Source organism: Lontra canadensis, unplaced genomic scaffold, assembly GCF_010015895.1.
Source record: "Lontra canadensis isolate GAN:19392208 unplaced genomic scaffold, GSC_riverotter_1.0 scaffold60, whole genome shotgun sequence".
In the NCBI taxonomy this organism is placed as follows: Eukaryota; Metazoa; Chordata; class Mammalia; order Carnivora; family Mustelidae; genus Lontra; species Lontra canadensis.
This window is the reverse complement of record NW_022631054.1, coordinates 7,945,203-7,954,551: the sequence shown is the minus strand read 5'-3', so window position 1 is coordinate 7,954,551 and position 9,349 is coordinate 7,945,203.

Genomic DNA, 9,349 nt, shown 5'->3' with positions numbered 1-9,349 from the left:
TGGTGGAAAGAACTTCCAAGCTGGGTCTGGCTGAAAACCACCAGGCTCTCTGCTTCCTGGTTATATGACTGGGACAAGTCACTTCAATTTGAGCTTCATAAACAATGATACCTACTTCACAAAGTTGTCCTGAGACAGTGCACGTAAATGTCCAAAGATAGCACCTGGTACATAGAGACACTAGTCAATGTGACTTACTTTCCTCCCATGTCTCACATCTCCCTTCTCCTATCCCCATGACTTTCCCTGTACCTCATTCTCCTGATTGTCCTCTTACCTTTCTTTCCAGGATCCTGAGTTAAGCCCTACTGCTTTTCTTCCCTCTAAAGGTAAGAGTGCTCCAGAGAATCATCTTTGGCCCTCCCTCCTTCCTTCTATCTACTTCCTCTCACTGGGTGATCTCATCCAGTCCCATGGCTTTATGTATCATCTCTACACTGACTCCAAAATTTATATTTCATGTCCTTGATCTCTCCCCAGCATCCAAATTTATAAATTTAACAGCCTATTTGACATCTCCCCATATAGGCCTTCTGGGTCTCTTAGATTTAATACATATAAAATAGAAACTCAACACATTTCCTCTTAATCCATTTCTCCACCAATTTTCCCATCTCATTAAGTCATACCAGTAGCACCCAGTTACTCGAGTCAAAAACACATTTGGTTCTTCCCCGTCTGTCACCCCTCACCTACAATCATCTACAAATTTTATTGCCTTGGTCTCCAAAATATAGCCCAAACCTTTCATTTCTCTCCATCTCCTTTATTCTCACCAGAGTCCAAGTTCCCATCTTTTCTTGTCTGGTCCACACTAATAACCAAAAGTGGGTGCACCTTTAAAGGACAACATTTAAAGTATTTTTTTTTAGATCAGCTAGGATGAGTCCTTAAACTTAGCTCTTTTTCAGAATTATCTTGGCTATTTAATTCCTTTGAATATTCCCATAAATTGCTGGGCTTTGATTGAGATTGCTTTGAATCTAAAGATCAATTTAGGCTCAACAGACACCTTAACAATATTGAGTTTTCCCATCCATAAACATGGTCTATCAGTCCATTTAATTAGGTCTTCTTCAATGATTTACAATATTCAGTACAGAGGTTTTTGCTTTTCTTTTTTCCGAAACAATTTTCTAAGTATTTTGTGCTTTTTATGCACAAATATAAAAAACTTATTTATAAGTTTTCTAAATTTCAATTTTCTAATCGCTTACTGTTAGTGCATAGAAATACAATTACTTTTTATATATTGACTTTGTATCTTGCAAACATGTCAAATTCTCTCATTAGTTTTGGTGGTTGTTTTAAAAATCCCTTAGGATCTACAAATAAAAGCAGTTTTACTTCCTCCTTTCCAGTTCTTATACCTTTTATTTCCTTTTCTTGCCTTATTGCACTGGCTAGGATTTCCAGTACAATGATGAATTGAAGAGATGAAAGCCAGTTTCTTTGCTTTGTCCTAAAGTGGAGAAAAGTATTCAATTTTTTCACTAGTAAGTATGTTATTAATTGTAAGTTCATCACAAATGCCCTTTATCTCTTCTATTCCTAGTTCGCTGAGAGGTTTTTTGTTTTTGTTTTTGTTTTTAATCACAAATGGGTGTTGGATTTTGTCAAATGTACCTTTACTGCATCAATTGAGATGATGTTATGCTTTTTCTTCTTTATTCTGTTAATATAATGAATGGAATTGATTTTTTTTATGTTAAACTTTGCATTTCTAGAATAATCATGTTTTCTCTGTTTTATATGTTGTTGGACTTGGTTTAATAGTACTTTGTTAAGAAGTTTTACATCTTTGTTTATGAGTGGTATTGAACTATAATTTCCTTCTCTTGTAATGGTTTTGTCAGGTTTTGTCATCAGGGGTGTGTTTGATTAAAGACTGCCACAAATTCTCTGCTACTTTCCATTGAGAGATGGAGTCTCATTCTCTTTTTTTTTTTAATTTGTGCTGTCTCAAGGACTTGCTTGGTCAACACACGTGTCCTTCCAAAGCTAGGCCATAAGAAGCTTTGCAGCTTCTTCCCAGGCCTCTTGGAATGCTCACACTTAGAGCCCCAACCTGCCATGCAGGAAACGAGACTACCCTGCTGTAGGGGGACCTACACTAACCAAGAGGCCATGGGGAGAGGGAGAGAAAGATTGCTCAGCTGGCTTCCAATTGTTACAGCCTCTAGACATTTGAGTGACCCCAGCCCAGCTGAGGCCCCAGATATTACAGAGCACAGATAAGCCAACCCCAGGGTGGCTGTCTAAATCATGAGATATAATAATAATAATATTGTTCTGAGCCACTACATTTAGGGATAGTTGTACAAAAATAAGTAACCAGTAGAAGAATTGGTGAATGTTCCTTTTTCTTCTAGTTTCTGAAAGAGTTTGTGTACAATTGGTATTATTTATTCCTTAAATATTTGATAGAATTTACCAGTGAAACCATCTGGGTGGGAAATTTTTATATTATAAATTCAATTTCTTTAATAGATATAAAGCTATCCAGATTTTCTATTTTTTTCTTACAGAGCAGTCTATTAAAATGTCAATAAATCATATCATTTCCCTTATGAAAACATCTAATGACTGCTCTTTGCACTAAGAATAAAATCCTAAGTCCCCTCTATAATCTATAAGGCTTTTTGTGATCTTGCTCCTGCGTACTTTTTAGATCTTTTTTTTTTTTTTAAGATTTTATTTATTTATTTGACAGAGAGATCACAAGCAGGCAGAGAGGCAGGCAGAGAGAGAGGAGGAAGCAGGCTCCCTGCTGAGTAGAGAGCCCGATGCGGGGCTCGATCCCAGGATTCTGAGATCATGACCTGAGCCGAAGGCAGCGGCTTAACCCACTGAGCCACCCAGGCACCCCTACTTTTTAGATCTTACCTGGAACCACATTCCTGGTATTTACAAGTATGATTTCTTTCTTTCAACTAACTAACTTTCTTTCTTTTCTTTCTTTTCTTTGTTTCTTTCTTTCTCTCTCTTTCTTTTCTTTTCCTTCCTTCTTTTCTTTTTGTTCCTTCCTTCCTTCCTTCCTTCCTTCCAAGTAATCTCTGCACCAACATGGAGTTCATACTCACAACCCTGAGATCAAGAGTTGCACGCTCCATGGACTGAACCAGTCAGGCACCCCACAAGAATGATTTCTTAGTATTATTTAGATTTTTAGGCCAAGTACCACCTCCTTACAAGGTCTTTTTGACTAACAAGTCAAAATAATCTCAATTGCTCTATGTCATATTATCCACTAAAAAACTTCAAAACATTTATCACTATTTGACATTATCTTCTTATTAGTCGACTCATTATTTCTAGGTGGTTGCCACACTTTCCTAGAATTCCAGGTCTTTGTGGCAGTGACCTTGTTGGTCTCATTCACCGAAGGTGGTAAATATCTACTTACTAAACTGGTGACTTGTTGTCCTGGAACCCCCAGTCTGGACCTGTGTGTAGTTGTTGAGAAAATGTTGGGAAGGAGGGCTTGAAGAGTCTTGGCCTCTGCTCTGATTGGTCCTTGGAGATGACCAGCAGCATCAGGTACAAGAAGAGGTAGTTTCCAGTGGCCACACCTAACCACAACTTTTCTTTCTCCTACGAAGATCTGTCGCCAGCCTGGTGTTCTTTTCCATCACCAGCAGCCAGGAGGTATCTTGAAGTCCACTTAAGAGCAAGGATCCCGGTAGAGCATTTGGGAGCAAAGACGTGGCTACACTGCATAGTTTTGGTTCACAAGCCCCTCAGTCTGTGTGTGTCTTTGAAAAAAAATCACTTCCTCCCTCTGGCTCTCACTGGATGCACCGTAGATGCTCAGTCATTCTTGAATGAAGGTCCATTCTAAGCCTACATTTCTACGGTTCTATCATACCTCCCATACCGTTGTTACAGATGAGGAAACTGAGACACAGAGAGGCTAAGTGACTCCACCGGTGCCGCAGAGTAAGTTACCGGCGGCGCGTGAGCTCATAGATTTTCCCCTCGATTTATGATCCTACCAACAAGGGCATCAATTTCAGAGATTAACAGCTGCAAATGATGGCTTCAAGTCGCCTGCCCCAGCAGCTCTCCAAAGTGCATCTCCAATTCAGGTTTATCTTCATTAAGCAAGTAATTCATTACCGGGCGGTAAGCATTCACATCAGAGCGAGAATATTAAAAAAGTAATTATATTTTTCACAGTGCAGCTTTCTGGGTAAATTGTATGTAAATTACTGTCTAAATCAGGCTGGCAGATCCCATGTAGGTCTTGGTGCTCTTTGGCGGCGATATTTTGGAGGCTGGACTGTCCCCCTCCCCTCATTTCCATGGGTGGCCAGAACAGGGTCTTGCTTTCTGCCAAGGAAGGCTCAAAATAGGAGCAATTATTATCCCTTAACTCCCTCAAGCCTCAGTTTTCTCATCTGTAAAATGGTCTCCTACTAGGACTGAATAAGGGAGTGGAGAGAACAATCTGTACACAGCATCTGTTTGGCACGGATATGGGAGGCATGTGACTTCAGGCTGCAGCAAGACAGCTTCTGGGAGGCCCGTCCAAAGTCCCTGACACCCACAGGTACAGAGAGAGGGTGGGAGCAGCTCTCGGTGGGGGGGGGCTTGAGGGGGCACTGGTGAGGGGTCAGGAGCTTCCTTCTCATCCTAATGCTGCCACCAACTCACGGTATGATCTCAAGTTCACGACCGTCCCCTCTGGTCTATGCTTAATACTCAGCCATAATAAGGATTACCCAACAGGTGCAACAATCCCTAGACTGTACTGACCTCCAGCCTTTAGGACTGAGATGGTCCAGGCTGGAAGAGGACACTTAAAAAGCGAACACATCAATTCTCAGTTTAAGGTGAGAACTGAGGCTCAGGGAAGGGGTGCAAATGATTCGAGGTCACATATCAGGTAAGCGATGGAGTCAGAGCAGTTCCAGTACCTACTGTTAATACCCATCTATCAAATGGGCATTTTAAGGCCTGTGTTGGAAACTGTAAAATATAGTTTGCACATTTGGTATCATCAGCTTTATCTCAGGGTTGGGATATACTCCTGGGATTTGATCTGGGGCAGGGTACCTCTTGTCTGAACTTTAGCTTCTCCGTTTGCCAAATGAGGCCATTGGAGGAGACAGCTCTAGGGAGCCCTCCCGTGAGACCTAGTAGGGAGGATTTTAGTGACATCTTTGCCCTTCCTCCATCTGAGAGAAGCCCCGGGAATGCCCAGGGACTTAGAGGCAAAAGCATCTGCGCCTGCCCAAGGGGTCTTGGTACCAGTTCCCGGCCTACCCGGCCCACACACTGCCCAGGAGATGATGGTGGTTTAGGAAGAACCCCAGTGTCCCTTGGGATGGAGCCCCAGCAGCTCAGAGTCCCAGGCCATAGGGCCAAGGTTCCCTCAGGGACAGTGTCAAGTAGAGCCATGCAATTCCACACAAATGTGGCTACGAGGGGACCCAGGGCTCTGTTAGGGGCCATGGCTATGCCTGGAGCGACATTCACTAAACACACAGCAGCAGCCAAGTACAACTCCGGCTAGCGCACACAGCTGCCCCCATGGGATGCTCAGGCAGGAACAGGTGTCCCTCCTGGCCCAGCCAGCTATGACTGCACCTGCTAACACCTTCACTGTGCCTGAGACACAGCCCGACCAACCTCAGACTGAGCCAGTCAGGCTTTCTGCCTCCTTCGCAGACGCTGGGATTGGGGGTTCAGGGCTGGTCATAGACTTCCAGAGCTTTCTCCGGGCTGCAAAAATCCTCCCAGGCTTTGGGAATCTCCTCTCTGGCCATCCATTCTTTAACTCATCTGTCTGGAAGAAGCTCAAGGTTCCCACGGAAGCCTTTCATGACCAGGCCTGGCAGTGCTGTCCCTTCCCGCCTGCCCCCAGGGTTCAGACATGGTCAAGCCTTGACCCAGGAGCCCATGTTCATAATCTTGACTCCTGTGCTAGCACACTGAGTGACTGTGGGCCTGTCTCATCTTCTCTCTAGACCTCGGTTTCTCCTTCTCCACCATGAGGGGATGGGGCGGGGTAGGATGGAGAGGATAGAATTGAACTTAGCTCAAAAGGCTCCTCCAGTCCCATGTGTCTCCATCTCTGCTCTCCCCAAACTAGGGCTGGTGACTGAGGCATTCGGGACCAGACCCCAGTCTCCTGACACCCGCTCTAGTGTTCCTCCCCACTCTGGGCCCCCAGCCAGGGTAGAGCAAAGCAGTGGAAAGAGCAGGGCCATCTAAAGGAGAGAGAGGTGTGGAAAGACACTGTACTTCAGGAGGGCAGAGATTGCAATCTGTATCTGCTTCTTTTCCTCCAGAGTCTGCCCTGCAGGTCAATCCGATCCACTGCTTCCTCCTCCCTAGTCAGGTAGCCTTGGGGTCTCTGAGCCTCTCTGCCCTCCCCTGCAGGGGGAGGATAACCGCTCGCTCCCGGTCACAGGTGGCATGAGGATTCTGCAAGGTGTTCCACGTGGAGCACCTGGCCCAGCCCCTGACCCAGGGGGGCCCCCACCTGTGAGCACCCCGTCCCCTGCCAGCCTCCGCTCTCACTAAGGAGTGGGACTGCCCCACTTGGGGAGGAGAGGGCCGGCCACAGGAGCAGGACAGGAAGAGCCAGCAGAGGAGCGGCCGTGCACAAGAGCATCCTGGCCAAGGACCCTGGGCTGAGGGGAGCAGCTTGCTTTTTACTCTCGCCTCTGGGAGGGCACCGCAAAGCACTAAGCCCGCCGCTGGGCAGGGGTGCGGTAGGGGAAACAAGGAGAGAAACCCACTCAGCAGCTCACCCACAGGGAGAGGGAATCCTAGCCCCAGAGGCCATTCATTATAAGGCGGCCTCTAGGGAAAAGAAGGCCATTCACTCCAGGCCCAGCAGCCTTGGCTGGGGACGAGCTGCTCACTGCCTCCCAGGGCTGTCCAAGCCGTGGCCCCACACCTGCTAAATGAAGCCAGAAGATTCCCTCCATGGGTCCCAGCTCTGCCCTCCAAGGCCACCCAGGGCATCTCCTCCTCCTGCTTCCTGACAGCTCCAGGACCTGCCAACCAGCCCGGTGCCCCACCCCCACGCTTCACCTTCTAGACCTTCTTCACGGGAGAGACAGCAATTCCGCTTTTGCTTTTACAACATGGATCCGAATCTTCTCACCTGTTCAGACACATCCCTGTGTATGGAGGCACGTGCTCATGTAGGCACACGTGCGCACACTCACATGCACACACACTGCCCCCCCCCAGGATCCAGTCCATCCCCGAAGGGCCCATCACCCTTCCCCCATGCGGGGTACTGCTCCCCTCTTCTTCCATGGCTGCTGGTGCTGGCCTGGAAGATGAGGAGCAGGGAAAGGTGGAGGGACCTGAGAGGACTCCTCTCCCACTGGGAGCCCTTCCTCTTCCCCCACCCCCCTGCCTTCTGCCACTTTCCTATGTCAAGGCCACGCTGATGACACCAGAGAATCCATCAAATGCCACCCCCGTGTCAGGTCATGTCACAACATAATTAAAGCATTAGATCTTCGTGATGAAGCCGTTGCCATCAATTCTGAGAGTGACTGATCCAATCTACAGAAAGGGGAAATTTCTCTCCGCCTGCTGCAACTGCCACACCTGCCTTCCCCTCCCGAGAAGGGCGCCGCGGTGTTTGTGCGAGTTCTGTCTCTGGACTTCAGGCTGAGCCGTGGGGGAGGAGGGCCTGGCCTTGGGGGGTGGGTCCCTCCTGCCTCGGGGAGGGCCGGGGACTCCTCCAGGCTCAGTCACTACAGCTCAGTGCTCCCCAGCTCTGCATTTCAGTGCCCCCCTTCTATGAATGGGATATGGGGAGGGGGGCAGTGAGAGGGAAGGGAGGAAAGGGACTGATCTCTGAGGACCCTAGGGGTGGAAGAAGCAGGAGCACTGGAGTCAGAAGACTTACAGGTTTGAATCTGGACTAGCGATGCAGCATGGTCCAGTGAGTTCTCTCTTCTCCTCCCCCTCCCCCAGAAGAAGGGAAAGTATTCCTCCCTCCTGAGGTTACAGTGGGGATTAAAGGAGACTGGGGAACATGAGAGCCTCAAGCCAAAGATCTTCCAACCCCTCAGCGCCCCTATCTCCATGTTCTTATGTCCAGGATATTGGTCAAGGGACTGGATTGAGACCTAGTCTTCTTTGCCCGGGACTAAGGAGCATGGGCACAAAAGAATATGGGGCCTGAGGTGGTAGAGGGCCAACAGAAAAGATAGAGCAGGAACCAAGGTGCACCGTTAGGTTGCTTCTCAGATGACATTGCCATCCTGAAATTTGACTAGAAGGAAGAGGAGCCAGGGTCTTGGGAACAAGGGGTTGGGATGACACAGGGGAGATGGAGAGGGGTGGAGGGGTCGAGGCCATCACTCTGTGCTTGGCATGTCAGGAGAGGGGTAGGGAAGAACCAAGCAAGGGGCCAGAGCCTCAGGTAGGGGCAAGGGCAGAAGCAGGGAGACCAGAGTGAGGCCCCTGCTGTGATCCGGGCAAGAGATGATGGTGGCTCATACCGAGTCTGAGCAAAAGTTGAGGGATGACTCCAAGGTCTTGAGGCTGAGCAACTGGAAGAGTTATCATTTGTGGGAAAAAAAAAAAAGAGTTATCATTTGTGGACTTCCCATGTATCAAGTTTGAGTAGCCTATGGGGGCAAAAGGTTGGGGGTGGTAATCAGCAGTTTGTTTAAAGTATAAGAGGGACATCCCGGTGGAAGTGTTGAGCAAGCAGGTAGATACGCCTATCTGGAATTGAGGCTTGAGAGCGGTCAACAGATACATGGTATCTAAAGCCTTGAACTTGGAGGAGGTCCCTTGGGAAATGAGATTGGGCAAAAGGAAGAGGCATAAGGATGGAACCTGGGGTTCTGCAACATTAAGAAGTTGGGGAGATGGGGGAAACCAACAATGGAGACAGAGGAGGAGAGTTCAGGATGGGAAGAGAAAAGCCAAGCCAGGGTGGTGCCCCAGAAGGTGAATGAAGGAAACGTCTCAGAGGGAGGATGCGATTGTTGGTGTTAGAGCAATGTCAGCTCCAGTGAGATGAAGACCGAGAACGGACCAATGGTGATGTGGAGGGGATGTTTGCTGGATGAGTAAATGGGGAATAAGCTGAAATTCCATCAATGGAACGGTGATGTTGGATGGGTTCTGGAATAGGACCTGGCCTCGTGAACAGCAAATGACATGATGCCAGTTAAGCATGGCCAACACATCTGAGGGTCAATTGTCCAAAGGCCAGGGCAGGCAGGATTGGTCCTGGGAACTGGAAGGGGACCCACTGCAGTAAGTCAAGTGATGGCAGCTATGTGCCTTGAAGGTCAAGTCCAGACCACAGATTCAGAGGCAGAATTCAAAAGCCATAAAAAGCCTACTGAGAATGTGT